Source organism: Pongo abelii, chromosome 12, assembly GCF_028885655.2.
Source record: "Pongo abelii isolate AG06213 chromosome 12, NHGRI_mPonAbe1-v2.0_pri, whole genome shotgun sequence".
Classification (NCBI taxonomy): domain Eukaryota; kingdom Metazoa; phylum Chordata; class Mammalia; order Primates; family Hominidae; genus Pongo; species Pongo abelii.
In genome coordinates, this window is record NC_071997.2 from 105,797,345 (window position 1) to 105,818,007 (window position 20,663).

Here is a 20,663-nt window from a genome sequence, read left to right on the forward strand (position 1 = left end):
CTTATGTGATAGTGAGTATTCACACCATCCTTCATAAGACAAGCAAGGCAAATGAAGTCCGGAGAGTCTCCTGGCAGCAGAGTGGAGCATCCTGACATCCTTAGATTTTGCTGTCACTTAGCCATCTCATTTTTAGTTTTGTAGCACCCTCCTCTACACCAGCTCTTCACTTTGTAGTTTTATATCACCTTTCATCTGGGAAGTTCAAAGTATTCCCAACTCTGACCTGATGATTGGGCGATGGGAACAGCAATAACCTCATTTTACAGAAGGATACATAGAGGCACCGGGGAACTGACTTTCCTACCCTGATGAGTCACACTGCAGCTGAGAACAGAATTCAAGCCTGCCTTTCATTCAGTTCCTGCTGTTATTGTCCTTTCCCTTGCATTGCACGGAGTCCGGATCACTTTCTTATTAATCGAGGCGGTGTATGTACAGAAAGCATCCTGCACAGCGCCCAGCTCACGCAGAGACGAGTCATTTCTTTCCCTGACCACAACTAAACAGGGACTGCCTGGGGCTTTGGAGCCTAGTGGGTGTTTCTTGATGTTCTGCAAAACAGCCACTAGAAATTCTACACAGCCTTTTCTTCTTCGAATGCCAAGAAAAACTTCAGAATGCCATCACACAGTGAAAGGCGAAATGGTGGCATCCCAAGGCTTGGCTTCTTTATCAATGTGGGATACATTGGTGCTGGAATTACATGGCTATTATGAAAAAGCTGAGGTGGTGATGCTGTCTACCTGTCAGGCAGCAAGAATGAATAATAAACTGGGACTTCACCACACACAGAGGTGCTGAGCTGGAGCACAACTCTTCTCTAGGTCCAAGGGGATACAAAGAGAGAAGCAGGAGAGTTTTTCTGCCAAGGAGTATCAGGTGCCACTTTTGGCTTTGGGTAAAGGTTTTCAAGCCAAGATCAACTCCACATACCTCAAGGAGGAAACCCCCTCTAGGGAAGAGGTTCCCAAAATTTAGGGTACATATAGGTGACTGGCCTATTACTAATGCAGATTCCTTGGGCCACCCTCAGAGAGGGACAGTTGTGGGCTGGGGCTTCAGAGTCTGCATTTTTTGCCAGCTTTCCTGGTGAGTCAGCAGCAGGACTACACTTGAGAACCCCGCTCTAGAGAACACACACACAATTTCCCCACTTACCAGCACTGCTCTTGTCACTGTTAATCAGTCAGTGGCCTGACTATTAAGCTGAGTCATGGCAAAGCATGATTTTTACATTGCAGTTTTCCCTCATCTCCAGAAACTTCAGTCTCCTTTCTGGTTGGATTCCAGAATGTTGCGATGAGATAAAACAACTTGTGGAACAAATATAAAGAAATTTGCTGAAAAATTTCAATGATGAGTTGCAGCTATTAATGACCACTTAGCTAATTGGTTTCTTCTGCCAACATTTTTAAAAGCAGCTAAATGTATGCAGTGTTCTTGATGCTCTGATATACAAGTTGAAAACAAATGAGCTAGAGACTAGGACGGATATTACCTCACACCATCACAGAATAATGAGATGCTGGAATGTCCTTGTATTTAAAAACTGTCAGGGAGGAGCCTCCCCTTCTACCAGGTCAGGATGCTGGTCCCATGAAGACAATGGTATCACTTTGCTGTGGCTGCTCACAGTGGGCCAAGGGTCACACCATGTAGCAATGTCTCTGGCAGTTAGAACCTGGCCTCCAGCAGGCCCGCCTGCTTAGGAGCTAGTGTTGTCTAGAGAGGTGGCCCCAGGAGAATGGGTTCTTTTTGTGTCCCCTACCTTGAACTTCATGCTTTAAACTAGAGCAAGTATTCAACAAACTTCTTTTTAAAGTGAAATTCATTAATTGGAGTCTCAGACCTTTGTGTTATGAAAAGAAGAGCTGAAGCAGAATTAAGCCATTAATTATCTGGCAAGTTTCCGAGGCACGCACCATAATTTCTCATAGTGTTCCACAAGCATGTAGGAGGTGGCTGCTTGCTGACACCTTTGTCTAATGCCTTGTCCTAGAAATGAGTCTGGGTGGTTAGGAACACAAACATTTCTGTCCTAATAAGATTCTTCTCTGATCCCTTTATTGATTGTCAGATCTCTTTTTTAAATTCTCCAACTTTATATTCAACCCCTAGAAACTTTTTCTTTCTTTTTTTTTTTTTTTGAGATGGAGTTTTGCTCTTGTTGCCCAGGCTGGAGTGCAATGGCATGATCTCGGCTCACTACAACCTCCGCCTCCCAGGTTCAAGCAATTCTCCTGTCTCAGCCTCCTGAGTAGCTGGGATTACAGGTGCCTGCCACCATGCCCAGCTATTTTTTTGTATTTTTAGTAGAAACAGGGTTTCACTATGTTGGCCAGGCTGGTCTTGAACTCCTGACCTCAGGTGATCCACCTGCCTCAGCCTCCCAAAGTGCTGGGATTACAAGCGTGAGCCACCGTACCCAGCCAAACTTTTTCAAAACAGGCATAAATATTTTCTAGTGGATAATTTTAATGCTGAGAATTAATTCTCTTCCTCAGTCCCAACTCTACCTCTTTGAACTCAGCATGTCTTTCATCTGTAAATATGAAAATAAACATTAATAATTAATGCTTTTTCATCCTCTTCAAGGAGGAAATTTTTTATTTTTTTATTCCCACATTACACTGATATACAAGGAGGAAATTGTATTTACTTCTGAGGAAGAAATCATTTTTTCCAGAGCTAGAGAGATAGGCAGGAGCAGAATGGGAACTCAGCTTTTGATGGTCTTGATGTGAAGCCAAACCGCTTCAAGTAATTCTGTCTGACCTCAAGGGCAGCTATTACCGGGGCGCTCCATCCTGAGTTCTTACCTCTAGATGGAAACTCTTTCACACAGTGGCTCTTCAGCTTCCCACTCTCCCTCCAACCAACACTCCACAACCACCACTTCCATCTTCCATAGCATCTCCCACAGCCCTCTCACTCTCCATTCAAACAAGCATGCCCCATTACCTCTAATCCCCACACCATGTCTACTGCTGTGATTCATCCTCCGGATCTTCTCCAGTGGCCGGTGTCTCCACAGGCACCAGTGCTATGATTGATGGCTGCACGGAATGCCCTTACTGGCCCAAACCAAAGGCCCATCCCGCTTAGTCTGCCTGAGAAGGACCAAAGGTGAGTGCTGTAGAAGACCCTCCCCCACGCCCTCACCTCAAAAACTTACAGGGAGAACCTCATCTTGCCTAGCTCACATTCGTACCCCCATCTTTCTGTTGCTGCTGACGTAGCTTTCCATGTTTTCTGCCTGAGAGAACCTGTGCAGGTAATACATTCCATGGACACCACTTCTGTATAAAGAAGTGTTTCCTTTGATACTGCTTTTCTCAAGATTCAGGGAGTAGCATCTAATTTGAACATACCCATACCATTTAGGCTTACAGACTATGGTAGGTTCTCAAAGATGTCCATGTCCTAATCCCTGGAACGTATAAATATGTTATCTTAAATGGCAAAAGGGAATTTGCAGATGTGATTAAGGTTTCTGTGACGGGAAGATTATCCTGGATTATCTGAGTGGACCCAATGTAATCACCAGGGTCCTTATAAGGGGAAGCAGAAGGGTCAGTCAGAGAACAGTGATGATGGAAGCAGAGTGATGCAGTGCCAGGAGCCAGCGAATGTGGGCAGCCTTTAGAGGATGGAGGAGGCAAAGACGTGGATTTTCTCCTGGAGGCTCCAGAAGAAACACAGCCTTGCCAACACCTTGATTCTGGCACACTGGATTAGTTTCCTGTGCCTACCGTGACAAATGACCACAAACTGGGTGGCTGAAAACAACAAAAGTTCATTCTCTCACTGGTCTGGAGGCCAGAAGTCCAGTATCACAGTGTTGGTAGGGCTGCCCTCCCTCTGAAGGCTCTTGGGGGAATCTGCTCCCTGCCTCTCTTGTAGCTTCTGGTGGCTTCAGGTCACTCCAGTCTCTGCTTCTGTGGCCATACTGTCCCTTCTCTCTCAAAACCCCTCTGTCCTCCTGCTTATAAAGATACATATGATTGCATTTAGGGCCCACCCAGATAATCCAGGATAAACCTCTCTCAAGATCCTTAACTTAATTAACACTTATTGCCATATAAGGTAATATCTATTCTTTTGTCCTATAAAGGAATATTTACCAGTTCTGGGGGATTAGAACTTTCACAGTAATTTGTTAGGCGGCAGTAAGAAATGAATACCTGGCTGATTAGGTCTCCTCTCACTGGGACTTCCTAGGCTGCTCTCTCATTCTCCAGGGGTTGCTCTGAGTTATGGTGGTTACCCTGTGGCCATGGCAGTATGGTACAGCACTGGTCTGGGCCACACCTGAGCAAGTGGGGAGGGTCTCCAGCGCCTGCTTCTGCCATATTACTGCTATAGGAATAGCCTCACCCACTCAGATCTATGCTGCCAGAATGCTCTCTGGCTAAGTCTTTGCACATGGAGAAATGAGATGTACAGAACAGAATTTGGAACGAGAATATTGTGAATTATCTCAGGAGCTGGGAAGATGGCCCAGGTGGGATTCTGCCTGACTTGAGGAAAGGCCAACATCCTTCCCCAAAAGGGAAGAAGAGTTTCAACAGCACATGTCTTAACAATCTCTCTCAGGGCCGAAGCACCATCTACCTAAACAGTACTAAGCAAATGATATTGAGGCTAAAGAAAAAGGAAGAATTCAGGACCTAGGCATGTCCCTTCTACTCCTTCCCAAATGCTGCAGTAAACTCAGGCAGTTCAGCCAATGATCTTGGGCATTTAGACACCTGTGGGTAAGTTTAGCTAAGGCAGAGTTTCATTTTGATCTTAAACAAGTCATTGCCCCTATGTTTCAGCTTCTCCACTGGCACAGTGAAAGCATCTCTCAGGGGTGAGTTCAAAACAGTTCCCTGACATGTCTTGGAAATAGTGCTACTGGGGACAAAATCAAAACCAATGTTACCTGGGGCAATGGGAAGTGCGTTCTGCATGTAATTTACACTGGAACTTGATATGACTACTGTAAAAACTATAAATGCATATGCTTCTTAGTTAAAGATTTATGTGCAACTGGAAGAAAATGGAGTAATATGTTCACCACAGTAAAAAGCAATGGTGGCAACGAGCTTTCTGTATGGAGGGGCTTAGGGTTGGTAATCTGGTGGGAAGAGGGAGCTAGAAGAAAGTCTTGAAGCTGCATATGCAGAAGAAGGACACATTTGTATTTGGAGCATATGTTTCCTTGGGTTAGCTTTCAGGAAGGGGGCAGTGCTAAAGCCCACCCAAACCACCCCCTGGTACCACTGCTGTCTGAGTGCTAGAATTAAAAGTAGTTCTAATTTTCTCATTTACTCTTTGCTATCTTTTCCAATTTTTCTACAAATGAAAAATAGTTAGATTCCATGTTTTTAAAAAACAATATGTTAGTATGTGTGTAGAAAAAAGTTGGAATATTCAACAAGATAGTGGCAGTGATTCTCTTTGGGGGACAGAGTTATGGAGGACTTCTACTTTTTGCATTGTGCATTTCTGCAATGTTTTAATTCATAAATATTTAATTCTAAAAGCAATTTTGAATTATATTTGTCATCCAGCAAGGGGTTTTTGATTATGACTATACACTAAAGGCATTAAACACATAACACTCTAAAGTTTCTCTGAAAATATGGGCAAGGTTGTAATGATTTTGAGAATAATATATAAATATATTTAAATTCATGGGAAAGCTAATGCATGGATACAAACATTATTAGGGTGAGGGTGAGACAAGTGATGCAAAAATTCTCGAGTGTTCTTCAGAGGAATAACTGTGGACTTGGCAGTCATCTGAGGAAGTTCTTTCCAAACCTCAAATCCCCAACAAGGGGAAGGGACGGGGTGAGGGGCAGCTGCTACCCAGGGACACCTGGAGTCAAAGACTTCTCAGTTGTTTCTCTTTGCTTGCCTCCTGCCTTCAATGGGTATCTTGGGAAGCTTCTTAAGGAAGCTGACAGGCAGCCTCTTTGGAATTAGAAAAGGCCGTCAATTCCAGAAAACCAAGCTGAAAGGAATATATAAGATCTTTTAGCTAACAGCTCTGGGAGCTTTAAAACAACTAGTTATTTCCTAGTCCCTCCCAAAGAGGTCATCTGCTCTAGGTGGCAAGCAACATAATTTCCACAGAACAGCTAAATACTGGCAGAACCATCCGAGTTTATCTTTAAAATTCAAATGATGAATTTTAAAGATAAAGGTACAAATGGGATTTTCTTAAGTACCCTTGACAGGGCCTGCATTATCACTGAGTTCCCAATACACTTCAAGAGGGCCTCAGAGGCATGAGTCCTCTTGTGTTATGACCTCCTAACACATCCTGGGACAGCCATGAGGCCAGAGCAGTGCCTTGCTGGGTCCTGAAAAATCAAGCCTTCCAGGCCAGGAGAAGTTCAGTCAGAGGCTTGCATGTCTGAGAAGCCGCAGGGGAAGCAGAGCAGTACTTGGGGAGAGTTGGTAGGCAGGGTTGGGGGTGCTGCCTGGAGAAAAGGAGTTCTGGAGCCTAAGCTTGGAAGCCAGTGGGCTCCTTGGTCAGGATCTAGTCATCCATACCTAGGAGAGTGGGAAATGCACCCTTGGGAAAGGCTCCACTACACATTTGATTTTTAATTTATGCAAGCACAGATTATGTGGTGGGTTCCGTCTCTGAATGTCTATCTCTGTCTCTGTCTTACTGGAAGCTTAACTCTGCCCAAGTGAGGCTTTATTGAACAGGATAGCGGTAGCGATAGTGGGATCTTCCTCTCATGTCTTTCCATTTCCCTCTGACAGGAGCTGGTTTGGGCCTTCTTAGTTTTCAATGCTACTCCCAATCTTGAGGGTCTTTGAGTTTTGACTTTGAGAAGTCCAAAACATTGCTTTTGCTGGCACTCTTGTCCATTAGGGACAAATGTGAGGGCTTTTTCGTTAGTTACTGTGGTCACTATGTACTCACTCCTAGGTACCATTTCATAGAATTAAGGATGGACAGCAACAAATATGCCTTAGAAATCCATTCATTCTGCAATTATTTGTTGAGTCCCAGATACTTCTAGGTCTTACATGATCCCTGCCTCATGAAGCTAGTTATCTAGTGAAATGGATAAACGTAGTAAAATAATCATTCTACCTAATTATAGGCCAAGGGCTAATTATTCTCAGGTAGGCTGACTAGGGGGAAAGAGAAAAGAACAGTGGCAGGAGGCTGTGTTTACAGACAGTCCATTTAATTCCACAGACAACACAATGCACTTTTGCTCCTACCCCACCTGGCTTGAGGCCTGTACTGCAAGCTGTTTGTTCCTTCCTGGTAGGGACTGGCAGGGAGCCATACTTCTGCTTAGGTCCTGGCTTTCATGAAACGGGACTACAAAATGTCCAGGCAAGGTAATGTCAGTGTAAGGCCCTGGAAAGAAAGCAGCCCTAGCTTTTCCATTTCCACAGGTTGACTCCTGCACCTGACTTTCCACATACTCCCACCTTGTTAGGTCCCCTACTATCAGCCCCTGTGGCTGCTTTGCATGGTGAGCTGTGTAAATGGCTTCAGTTGTGCAGCATGAAAGTAATGTGAATCCAGCAGGTGGAATAAAGACCACAACCCAGGGTGTCAGACAGGGTCAGAGTCAAAGTGGATGATCTAGGAGGACATGAGAAAGAGAGGAGTCAGAAGAGGAAAGGACCTTAGGCCAAGTTTCATAATAGGCAAGAGAGAAACAGGGCTGTTATATACAGTTGTACACTTTGTACACTTCACAAAGCACCTTGTGGAGGAGATGAGTGAGGGCTGGAACCCTCACAAAATGAGTAGAACCCAAGCTCCACTCACAAAACTGCATTCCTAGCAAGGGACTCTATCTGTCTAGAGGAAGAACCTTCACTCACAGAGGCCAGAGAGGCATGGCTCAGTAGGGATCTGCTCAGAGAGTTGGAAACCACCAGACTCACGCAACAGCACATCTAAGAGACGACTGTCAAGCCTGGGAAGATGGGCCTCCTTGGATTTTGAACACTACTGGAGTGTAGGCGGAGGAGGGCTGCTGGGTGGGTGCCGCTCTGTTGTGACAAGCTGAGACCACAGAAGCCACTGGCTGACACGTGGAGGCTCCTTAGAGGCCCAGCACCTTTTCAAGGTAGGCTCCATGATCCAGCTCCATCTTCATTTCTTCTTCATCCATCTCAGCAATCCAGCCACACCTGGAAGGCACAGCTCGACTCCTGAGATTTCAAATATTCCTTTAAGAAATGTTAGTGGTTACACATGTCTGTGTTAGAAACGTAAACATTATACAAAGATGAACAAAAGTAAAAGAAGCCTCTGCCAAATTTTAATATGAAAATCTTCCTCTGTCAGTGGCCTCCTTACTGCTCATCCCTCATATTCTAAACCTGTTTTCTGTTCCCACTGGCCCCTGTAATTCCTCTGCCTCCTTATTCTGGCTGACAACCAGCGCCTGTCTTTGACTTGTGGCCCTTCCTCCACCTCCGGCCTTAGGGCCAGCTACTTCACTGCATCTTAAGTTTTGCCTCCTCAGAAACCTTGCCCTGAACATGCCAAGCAACACCCAGTCCTGGTGCCCGTCCCCCCCTCACTGCTGCTTCTCTGGCCAGAGGACTTTAAATACTCAGCCCATTATGAATTCATAGGTCCAATGCAGCATTCACAATAAGACCTTTATTCATCTCTCATATGCCCAGACTTATTTTTCACTGTGGGTAATTCAGACCTTCAAGAACTCAATTCCCCACCAACCCTCTCCCTCCCCCACCTCAGCAAGTGGCCTTGGCTCTATTTTACTAAAGAAAGAAAGGTCTTTTCTTAGGAGGAACCCCAGTAATCTATCCTGGACTTCACCCTAAAAGTCAGGGGTAGAAAGAGCCATGCCCTCTCCTCTTCAAAGTAACCTTTCCCTGGGATCCTAAAGATCATTCCTTTTTGCTTTATTTCTCTCTTGTCCGTGTACTATTTTCTTTGGGTAACTCCTTTTCCCTTCTGCCATTAAACATGCTCAGACCTCCTTCTTGTAAAAAATGATTCTTCGTCAATACCAAACTTTTACTCTAATTGAAAGTTGGTTAGATCACCATGAAAAACGTTGTATAAAAAGCTTATTAAAAAAATTGTACCCTTTGCACCTCTGTAATTCTACTTTATGGAATATACCATGAATAAATAATCCACAAAAGAAAAAATGTCACTTGTACAGTAATGTTCAAATCAGAGATATTTACACTTGCAAAATACTCCAATTGCCCAACAACAGATTGAGGTTAAGCAAGCATACTGGTATCAATATGATGGGATACCACCAAAGGAATGAAATATTTGAAGTTACAAATATATGGATTATGTCAATATAGAGAAGTCTGCAGATGAAGCACATTTTAATACACAAAATATATTTTAAGAACCACATACTATAATTTTTATATGTTTGCTGATAAAGAATATATTTTACAAAAATAAAATATTTGATTCGATTGCTTCTTCTGGCTACTACTTTCTTTCCCTCCCTGCTGCCATTCTCTGGTGACCAGCCATTGCTTCTATTTTTCTCTGTCAATTTTCCCCTTAAACCACTCCAGTGTTTTACTGAATGGATACCCTAAGCAATCATCATGACTGCCTTCTAGTTAAATCCTTAAATCTAGTTAAATCAGCAGCACTGAAACTCTCTTCCAGACATTTTCTCTTCCCTTGCTGCTGAATCATCCTAATTTCCCACCATCTTGTTCCTTTTTTCCTAACTATGGACAGTTCTCAAAGCTTATTACTTGGGGCTCTGGTCTTTGTACTCTGCATGCAAGACCTCTGGAGAGATTCCTTTGAGGGAAGCCAGCCCTCCTCTGCGCTGCTGACTCCCACTCTACAGCTCCATCCACAACCTGACCCTCAGCTTCCGGTTCTATGAGGTCACTCCACTTGGATGTCCTGCAACCCACAGTCACATTGTTTTTAGCTCTCTGTGTCTAAAAAGCAACTCCTTTCCAAACTGTCTCTTGAAACTTTCTAATTTCTGGTTAATGTCACCAATATTATCCAAACTCAAAACCAGCACACATCCTCAGTCTGGTAAGGCTGCCCTGCCTATAAGCCCCACCACACCCCTTCCCATGGCCATTCCTTTGCTGATGCTGTACCTTGCCTCATGAAAAGCCCTCTCTGGTGTTCTGTCAACTCACAGCCTGCTCATCCTTGAGGCAAGGTCAGGTTCTGCTTCCTTTGTGAAGTCTTGTCTTTTTTTAATAGAGATTGGCCCTCACTCTGCCACCCAGGCTGGAGTGCAATGGCATGATCATAGTTCACTGCAGCCTCAAACTCCTGGGCTCAAGCCATCCTCCTGCCTCGGCTTCCCTAGTAGCTGGGACTATAGGTATATGCCACCATGCCCAGCTAATTTAAAAACAATTTTTGTAGATGGGGTCTTGCTATGTTGCTCAGGCTGGTCTTGAACTCCTGGCCTCAAGTGATCCTCCCCCCTTGGCCTCCCAAAGTGTTGGTATGACAGGCATGAGCCATTGCACCTAGACTGAAGTCTTTTCTGATTACTCCAGTTCACAATGATTATTTTCCTCTCAGCATCCTTCTGGAATTTAGACTCTGTAGTACCAGTGACACCCAATGCACTGTTCTTTTCATTTCTTTTGCCTCTCTTCCTCAGCTGTCCTCTGATGAGTCTCCACATCAACCTGCACACCCAGCTCCAGTGTGTCTTCATCTCTGAAGTCTTTCTGGTTCTCACAGGCTCAGGATGACTCTTCCTTCTGGCTTACCAAAGCACCCTTTCCCATAGCTGATAAGGTTCCATCCCCTCATGTTGCAGTGACATATAGTTGGACATGTGTCCAACTCTTTTGCCAGAATATTAGCTGAATTCCTTAAGGGCTGAGACTGTGTCTTATAGAATAAGGCACCAAAGATGTGTTTCTGACATGCAATATTGTCATATGCACTAATCATTCCATATATCCATCTTGTCTTCCACACACATTACAGCCTCCTCATGGACAAGGGTTGAATTTCATTTCCTTTATATCCCATAGTAACTAACAACACAAAACAGAGAAAGGGCTTGATGAAGAATACGTGCTGAGAGCATGCTTACATGTCTTGTGAAGATGATATGCAAATTTATATGAATAATCTGTAAACCTGGGAACTATACTTTTGGGGTAATAGAAGTCTTATCAAGTTGTCTCAAGACACTGTACCTTGCTATTTTGGGGCCAGCATAACACATCTCTGTACTTAGCAGTGATCCTGTCACTTAAGAGTGTTAATAGGATGCCGAAACTGAGAGCTTTCAGCTATGAGCTCTACCCATCTAAAATCAGAACAAATCAAGGACCAAATCAGAGTCCCAGCTAAGTGTCAATAACCTTCAGGGAAGCGGGTGGGGGTGGAGGGTGGCTGGCTGCCAAGAGTCTGGTGCTGCGGAAAGGCCTGGCTACACAGCACGCATTATGCCACTGGAGATTAGCCTGCGTGAAATACTCCTCACGTGGGAAAGGTATCTAATTTCATCTAGTGGTCTAAGACCTGCCCCTTTCACATGGCAACACACACCTTAAACCCAACTATGATCTTGCTGACTCAGAAGCAGCTAAGATTTCATTTCTCACCAGTCAGAAAACACCATATAAATTACAAGGTGACCAGGACCACAATGCCCTCAAGATAAGATGACTGTTTCTCCCACAATCACTCTCTCTGAGTGGTGGAGTCTCTCTAGCCAGCCATACCCAAAGACTTGCTCACTAATAATTCCAGGCAGCAGGGAAGGCCTCCACCCCATCTGGGACAAGTATTTGGGTAGCCAGACCATTTGGAGGAAGAGGCAGATTCTGCTTAGCAAACATTTATCACAGCACAGGCCGAGCTATGTGATAGGCCATATGTTCTTCAACTCAAAGTCCCGGATCCTCAGGAGGAGGCCAAACAAAGTGCCCCTTTCTCAGTGTTCACAGATGGGCAGACTCCACCACTGGTTGAAGGCAGGTATCAGTCCACTGGAGTGGGCCATCTAGGCAATGTACAGTGCGTGTGTGTGGATGGGAAAGATGAGGCCAGAGGACAGCTGCCCGGCCAGGCCCTTCCAACACAGTCAGCAGCTCCATGGACCTGGTGTGGCACAGAGGGAGTGGCCTAGCCCATGCCTACATAGGGCTTCTGCCCATAGGGTGGCCATGGGTGGGCACCCAACCCTCTCCATCCCTGGAGGAAAAAGGGCCTCTGAGCTCATGGCTGAATGGAAGGTGATAAAGGGCAAAGGGAGGAAGGCAACTGTAGTGGGCCTGGGCAGAGTCTTTTGAAACAGTCAATTCAGACAGGTGCACATCCACACCAAAAATGAGCAAAAGCCTCAAAAAAGGCCCCTGGAACACTGGAGAACTGGGAATACAGAGAATCTGAAAAGACATCCGGGAAAAGAAGGCCACCCAAAACAGAGCCCTGTGGTATACAAGGTTTTACTAAAATCTTCTGATACATTTAAACAGTAAAAGAAAGAGGCAAAGAAGACTCTAAAGATTGCTCTACTATATGGAATCTAGAAGTCACTGGTTTTAAAATGTCATAATTAAGTTATAGTTGCTTAATGCAGAAAAGCTTAGAAAACATCAACAAGCACTAAGGAAAGCCATTCGTTTTTAATCCCATTACTCAATCACTTATGACTTGGCATATGCTCTTCTAGTATCTTTTTCATGTTTTTCTTTATAAATATGGTTTTTTCCTTGACATACTATTTTTCATCCTGCTTTTTTCATTGATATTAAAAGTTCTGGTATTAATATTCTTCTCCAAATGTTTTTAATGCCTGTGCAGTATTTTATCTGGGCGAGCCTGACCAATCCTCAGTTGCTGGCACTTTTGGTTGTTTTCAATGTTTGATATTACTAGTAATGTTGCATTAATAAATCTTTTACAATTATTTCTGTACATACCTCTGATTTTCTAAATATTGCTAGAATGGCACTTTCTGGTCTAAGGATATACATCCTTTTAAGCTTTTTTATATATAGTCAAGCTACAAGGCAGATTTGAAGCCATGCTTCTTGCTCAGTTATTTTAAACGTATCACACAAGTGGTATGTATCTCCTATATATAGGAAATAGTTTCAGAGAAAAAAATAATTTTGCATGGAGTTAAAGCATTTTAGATAGGACAAGTCCTTATTTACTTGAGGCAAATGAAGCATCCAGAACCCAAAACACTGATGTTATGCTAAAAAGTTGACTAACAACATCTGGTCAGTTTAGCAAAGCTGGTAGGGCATGGTGCTAGTGAGTGCAAGATCTAGGCTTATGCTAGTATTGGCCAGTCAACTCTATGCACAAGAAAAACCATCCTTGGCCACCTCATGCTTCACGAAACTTGGCTAACTGTCACACGAAATTGTACTCCTGGCCAAAGGGAAGACTGGGTGATGGAATGTGAATTACTCAGCATAACCCATCCTAACTCCTGGGTAAGCAACCCAAAGCACATGTCCAAATGATAATTGTCATCTTTCTATAATAAACATGACATCTGGCTAGAAAATACAGCTGGCCAACTTACGACAAAATTAAAAGCTCAACAACCCTTAAGGATTTTATCAGAGTTTACCAGTAATTCCTACCAGAAGCAGTTAATAAATCATTATGTACCAGCCAGGTCTGATCTAGAACTTAGCTACACAGTGTGCCAGTATTTCAGCTTGGGTCCCTTTAAACTTCAAGCCCTCTTGACATTAACTAAGAGGCAGGAATTTTTCATGAAGGTCATATAGTCAGATGCCATTTTCATCAATAGTTGAAAATTAGCTTATTAGAATAATTATGATTATTTTAGCTGGTCAACAGATGGAGGGGACTACTCTCAAGAGGGGAGTGAAAAGACTAGGAAGAGCTGATGAGGTAGGTGGTCAGTTAAGTACCCTGGGCTGACCCGGAAGCAGCCACTTTGGAGGGTCCTGCCCTCACTTAAGAGCTTGGTTTGGTGCAAACTGCCTGGGCCTGCTTGAAGCTGTCAAACCCTATTTACCCCAGGCATGGGAGGCTCCAGGTAAAGGCAGCTGCTTCTTTTGTACCAAAATGTATTTACTGAACAACAATCACTACCCATTATTTGGTCTTCATGAAATGACTAAAGCATACATGCTTCTTATAACAAGTCAAATACAAAAACATATAAAGTAAAAGTTCCCCTTTGAGTCTCCTTTTCCCTTCCCCACACCCAAATCCCACCTCCCAGAGATAAACATTATTGCATTTCTCTTTTCAATCTTTAGATGTCTATACATGGGTATTTCCTTCCCTACTGAAATTTATCTAGGAATTTAAATTCACTTTTGCTCTCTCACCTGAACAGCTTGCCCTGGTTCTTTAATTACTCAGTAGTTTCTGCCTTGAGCCAGTCTGTAATTCTCTCCATCCAAAATGACCTCCCTTTACCTCTGCTCACTGGCAAGGTTTCCCTCCTAAGATGAATAGCTCCTTTCCCTTGCCCTCTGGATCTCACGGATGCAGAAGCTGATTTTAGCAAAGTCACCGATGAAATCTATGCCTCTACCAGTTGAGGAAGTCAATAAAGACCACATGTGTGTCCCTCACAAGCAAGAGCTCAGCAGCTTTTCTACTTCAAATGAAGACCACTCCCCAGATTGGCCTCCCTGCTGGAGGACTAGCCACCCCCACTACACACCCAAGCACACCACATCTGTGCCTCCTAAAGTCAAATGCTCCTGTCCTGCCAGTCTTTCAGGTTGGCTGAATACATGGAGCAAAGATACATTTCATATACTCCTGTTCTGACAGTTGAAATAATAATGCAAGTGCCGGGTCTTCCCGAGACCAACCTTTTCTCTGTTCCTGTCAAATACCGAGAGGGGTGCTGAGAGATGGGGGCTACGAAACTGAGAGTCCAAGATGGACCTAAATCATGAAACAATTTTGAAACCATTATTTGCTATTTTATGCTTTAGTCAATATAAAATAATCATTGCTATTTCTTATAAAGCAAGCACTCTACATACTCCCTTTCATTTAATCTTCACAACAACCCTGTAAAACAGATAGTTATTATTCCAGGGTTATAAATGAGGAAACTGGCATTCAGAGGTAACATAGCTCACCCAAGGCCACACAGCCAGGAGATGGCTGGATGGGGATGTGAACTCAAGTCTGCCTGCTTCCAGAGGCCAGGCTGCCTCTGCGCTTCCCAAGGAGAGGGTTTAGAAGTCCTTATGGCTCCCAGAAACTACAAAAGGTTCCATTCTGAGAGCTGGAAGATAAGCCCGCAGCTGCCCAATGTGCACGCTCCTCCTCTCAGCCCCGTCTGCCTCTCCACCTTGCTTTCTGGAATGCGGCAGTCTCACAGATAAGAAGTAGAAAAGACTTCAAATACCCAACTTCACATTTGCTTTTCTGTTAGTTGATGCAAATTAAAAAAAGAAAGACCTTCCTGAAGTCAGAATGTGTGATAAAAAAATATTATTTTTAAGGTGGCAAGAATAAATATTTAGTTAAGAAAGTTTGACACAAAATTTTGCCTGGCTGTGCAACATCTCAGATGACAAAACAAGCCCTTGTCTACAGGGCTAATTACAGACTACTAAATTATTTTTATTAAAACCCTTTGGAAGATTATGAGAGATGAGGCAATGTGGTGTTGAAGAATAACTCTAGTCTGGAAACCTGGAGATCTAATCCTGACTCAGCCACTAATAACCACCAACATTCATCTGCCTAGTGTACACAGTTTACAAAGTGTTTTTACATACGTTCTGCATGGGTTGGGTGACCTTAGGTAAGTCATTTAACTCTTGGTATCTCGTGTCAACTTTAGAAATGAGGGCATTAAACTATACCATCTGGGGTCACCTTCAGTGCTAACATCCTAAGGGAGGGAGACATGTGCCTTGGGACCTTTACAAATGTATCTGTAAGCAAATCAGGGCAGATGCATTCTGTTTTAAAAAACTATATTTCCTGTTTGGCTTCTGACAAATGTTACTCGGCTAAATTCAGGTATAGCTCATAAGATGTTTGCTGCCAGTTAGTTGGCTCAGTTTCTGGAGAGTATGACATTAAGATCTCGGGTTGGATTCTCATATGGGAACTTTCCTCCATTCAATAGCCTCCTACTATGCCTAACTCCAGCCAGTCATCTTACAAATACAACCCCACAATGTGTGCTGGCGTGCAGGAAGGACTGGAAGAAACTCATCTTCACAGTGCATGCACTCTCAGGACGGTAGGTCAGAAATGGCATCATCACACAGGAATAGTATAAATAGCATTCTTTCTCAGTTCCAAATTCACAAATCCCTCCCTCAAGTCTTGCCACTTCCTGAGGGTTTTAATGTTTCTAAAATGAGGATGCACCTTGGAATCAACATATATATTTTGATCTGGTAGCATTAGATTATTTTACCTAAAAGCTGTTGGTAAATTGCTGGTGTGTCTTAGAATCAAGAATACAGTCCTACAAAACCTCAATATCCATTACATAGATTTAGGTCTAACTTGGTTCAAATCATGTCCCTCTCCTTGATCTTAGCAATTACATTCAGCAACTTTCAGCAACAGCTGGATAGGCAATGTATAAGACAAGTATTAGTCCTGTTTCCTCATAGTAGAAGTTTAAAAGGCATTCCATCATTATCTCATAAAACACTGGTATGGATTTCAAAGGCAAATTAATCCATATAAAAACTACTCTGATCCTCTGAAAATGTACTATCCCATAGCAAACTGGAAAGGAACATTTTACTTACACCCTCCTGATCTATCTAGCCTTGACACATTTTCTTCCTCCTTAATTCACAACCCTCCACCCCAGTAATATCGCTGATTCCCAAAATACATTCAGCCCAGGAGGAGTAGCTCTCCAGCACAGCTGTCTGCTCCTGCCCTGCTCGGGTATTTTGGTGAGCTATGTGACACAGGACCACACAGAAGGAATGCCACTCTCAGGCCCCACGGTTCCCATTGCACCACAGGCAGGTGCATCCCACCAAACCCCAGTCTGGCATTCGAAACAGAAGAAACTGCCCTGCTGGATGGGGGCTATAGTTTTCCTGAACTTCATCTCTATGTTTAAAACTAGGGCGACAGCCGTCTTGGCTACTGTAAACTAATCTGATGGGCATGGGGGCAGGGAGTGGCTCTGAGGAGGCTGCCAATAGGCCATGATTGAGCAAAGTAAAGGAGTGAAATAGTTATTTCTCATTGTTTGCAACCCCGGAAACTCCAAATGAGTGGCTCCTTCACCATGATTTTTAGAAATGGACCATGCGTTCCTTTTACCATCTGGAGTAAAAATCCCAAAGCCTCTTGTGCGGTAGATCTGGCTTATGTTTACGTGTGCTTTCTAAAAGCACACTGAAATTTGGAAGCCAAATAAAAAAGAAGTTGACAATGAGGTACACACATAGCAGTTAGGGGCCCTCAAGTTGAGACATGTTTATTAAGAGTTTCTGGCTCTGGGCACTAACTCAGACTTCAGCTCAGTTTTTCTGGAAAAAGAAAACTGTTTGGGACCCTCTTCTATTCCAAGAACAGGGACTGCAAGATGGGCAGGTGGAGGGGTAGCAAAATAACCCAGGGAATTGTCCAAATATGCTAGAACCCCTATCTGGTGACAGCCCCCACAAAGACACACAGCTGGAGGAGGCACAGTGTACAGGCCTCACACCCACACCATGGAGAAGCTTCGATTTTTCTCCTTCCTCTCAACTCTGCACACGTTATGCTAAAACTCACTACTACCCAATTAGTTAATTTACAGGAATCCAAGATCAAGTCCTGCCACAGCCCCTTCATATATAAACAGTAAGCACTTCCTATGGATGGTATCAGGCCTTTTTCCAAACCTCACATTATACCAGGGTTGTAGTGCGATTTAAAAAAAAAAAGTGCATTTTAAAGAGTACCGCAAGATGCTTATTCACAACAACACACCGGAAGCGGAGGAACTTGGAGCTCCCAAACGCAACCTTTTCTCCCTTCCCTCCACTACTTCTACTCCCCGCTCCACACCACCGGCAGGCTGGGCAGTAGCTCAGCCCACTAGAAGGCCACCAGGCACTAGCCGCGTTCATTAAACGCTAGATGATCACGATGGGGCTGAATCCTTCCCAGCCAAATCTATTCGAAAAGCCCTGCAAGCTCTGAGCAGCCAGTGAGAACTGTCCAGACCTGCTTCCCCAAACCAGCCAGGCAGGAGCATGTGGGGAAGAAACCCGAGGCCCCCAGGCTGGGCCTGGCCCGATGTTCCCCCTCCCCCAAGTCTCCCCTCGCTCTCCTGTCACTCTTTTTCTGGCACATCACTGGGGAGAACCAGAGAGGCCGGGAGATGTCAGGCCTAGGAGGAGTGAGGAGGAGGGAGAAGGGATAAGGGCGGACGGGAGGTAGTTTGGGGGAAATATCAGTCCAGGGCAGAGGTGCGGTGGCCACGTCTAGTGGGGAACGACCCCCAAGGTGGACCCGGAGAGACGGAGGGAAGGGGAGGGGAGGGAAGGGGAGGGGGAGTGGCTGGGGAGGCCGGGCCGCCGAGGCCGGAGGGAACCCGGCGACAGGGATGGAGGGGGTTGACCGGCGCGGGGAAGGCGCGGTCGGGGCGCGGGGGTGCGGGTGGGGAGGCGGGGGCGGGGGGAGCCCTGTTCCCCTCCCCCAGCCCGGGCCCTGGCCTCCCGCTGACTCAGCCCCACGGCGTTGGTCGCCTCGGCCCGGACTCACAGTGCGCGAGGCGGCTCCGGCGGAGGCGGCGGGGGAGGGGACAGGTGGCGGGGACGCTGCGGCAGAGGCTGTGGCTCCAGCCGGCGGCTCCGGGGCGGAGGGTCCTCGCTGAGGCCGCCGCTGTCTCCGGCTTCAACGCACAGAGACTGCGGGGGACGAGGGCACTGCGCAGGCGCGATGCGGCCGCCGCTGTCAGTCCGAGCGGGGCGGGGCCCGGGCACCCGCCGTCTCCAAGGCAACTGAGCGGCGGGAGGAGGACAGCCCCTACCTCCACCTTGCCTTAGCGACTGCGGCGGGAGGCGGAGGGCGACAGGAACAGGCCCACTGCGTTGCCGTAGCAACGAGGAGAAGAGACCGCCTCAGACGTGTGCGGCGGTACCGAGGGAACGCGCCTACCTCGTCACCATAGCAACTGGGAACAGCCCCTTCCTTTTTCCCTGGCAACAGGGTAACAATCCCTCCGCCCTGTCTCATCACAGGAGGAACAACCGTGTGCACCTGATTTCAGTAGCTGGATGACGGATTTTCATCTTTTATGGCTACGGAAAAGGAAAAAGAGACGTTTTCTTCTCTTTCAGCAACATGGAAGAGCTAAGGCTGGGTTTTATCTCCTCTCTTGGTGTGTGGGTTCCAATCAGTCTTTTTCTCTAATCCCCAAATTCAATTTTTTTTTCTTTTTTGGGACAGAGTTTCACTCTTGTCGCCCAGGCTGGAGTGCACTGGCGCGATCTTGGCTCACTGCAACCTCCGCCTCCTGGGTTCGAGCAATTCTTCTGCCTCAGCCTCCCTAGTAGCTGGGATTACAGGCGTGCGCCACAACGCCTGGCTAATTTTTGTATTATTAGTAGAGACGGGGGTTTCATCATGTCGGCCAGGCTGGTCTCGAACTCCTAACCTCAGGTGATCGACCTGCCTCAGCCTCCCAAAGTGGTGGGATTACAGGCGTGAGACACCGCGCCTGGCTCAATTTTTTTCTACCTGTTTTAAACATCCCCTTTCATCTCCTACCAGAGAGTGTACCCTTTACCCTCAAATCGAGCTGACCAAATCGTCTATCCACAGATCACTTGAGTTTTTGTCAGCCTTATTGTCTCTCTCCCATTGCAAGGATAAACACCTCTTATTTCTTCATCTTGCTCACTATCTGGTTTGCAGTCTACTTCCTCATAACTACCTCCCTCTGACATGTCCATTCGTGTTCCTGAATTCCCTCCTCCAAGCATGCTGTTATGGATCTCCTCGGTTCTTCTCAATCCTCCTTTCCTCTCCACGCTTGCTGTCCTTGTCCTGCACTGCTCTGCCCAGGGCTCCAGTATGTTCTTTCCCCCTGTGACTCCAGCATCTTGGTTCTGTTTGTGCTGATGTCTTCTGGCTCTTCCTCCCTCAGCCCTGACTCCTGTGGATGCCTTGAGGTCACCTTTGTACCCACCCTGTACATTCCTCCTTTCTTACACACACCTTAACACTATCGTCATTTGTTTACATATCTGTGTCTCCAATCAGACTATGTGACCCTGGTGGGCAGGAATTCTGTCTTTTTCATCAGCTCCCTCAGCATCCACCACAGCATGTGACACATAGCAGATTCTGAGAAATGCTTATGTAATTGAATCAAATGAAGACAAATCTTTTCCTTCTTCTTTTCTCTGGCCTAACTGCCTTAGAGTCCCAGTCCCCATTTATCTAATACCTTTACACATAGTTTGTCTTTTAGTACTATGCTACTATCATAAGTCTCTCACCTCCTTAGCTTTCCATCCTGTTAATTGAGACTCTGGCAGTCTCTATTTCCTGAATCCTCGCCTCTAGCTCTTCTCTCTTCTACACTATCCCAAATGTTTCTACTAAGGTAAATTTCCTTACTGGGTACCAACCCTGTGACTCCCGTACCCTCAATAATCAGCGTAAGCTCTTCACACCTAACCATCCTGATCATCCCCTAACCAGCTCTAATCAAGCCCTC

At 45.3% G+C, this 20,663-nt stretch overlaps 1 protein-coding gene across 2 annotated transcripts in view; it reads right to left on the bottom strand.

Moving 5' to 3' along the window:
- MAPRE3 (microtubule associated protein RP/EB family member 3) overlaps nucleotides 1–19,017 on the bottom strand; it is a 56,693-nt gene extending 37,676 nt beyond the window's left edge. The window contains exon 1 of one of the 2 annotated variants that reach the window (XM_024242657.3): nucleotides 18,701–19,017. The gene's annotated coding sequence lies outside the window, so the exon portion shown is untranslated. The remainder of the gene's footprint in view (nucleotides 1–18,700) is intronic. The other variant, XM_009237468.4, reaches the window with a different exon arrangement.
- Nucleotides 19,018–20,663: the final 1,646 nt, after the last annotated feature.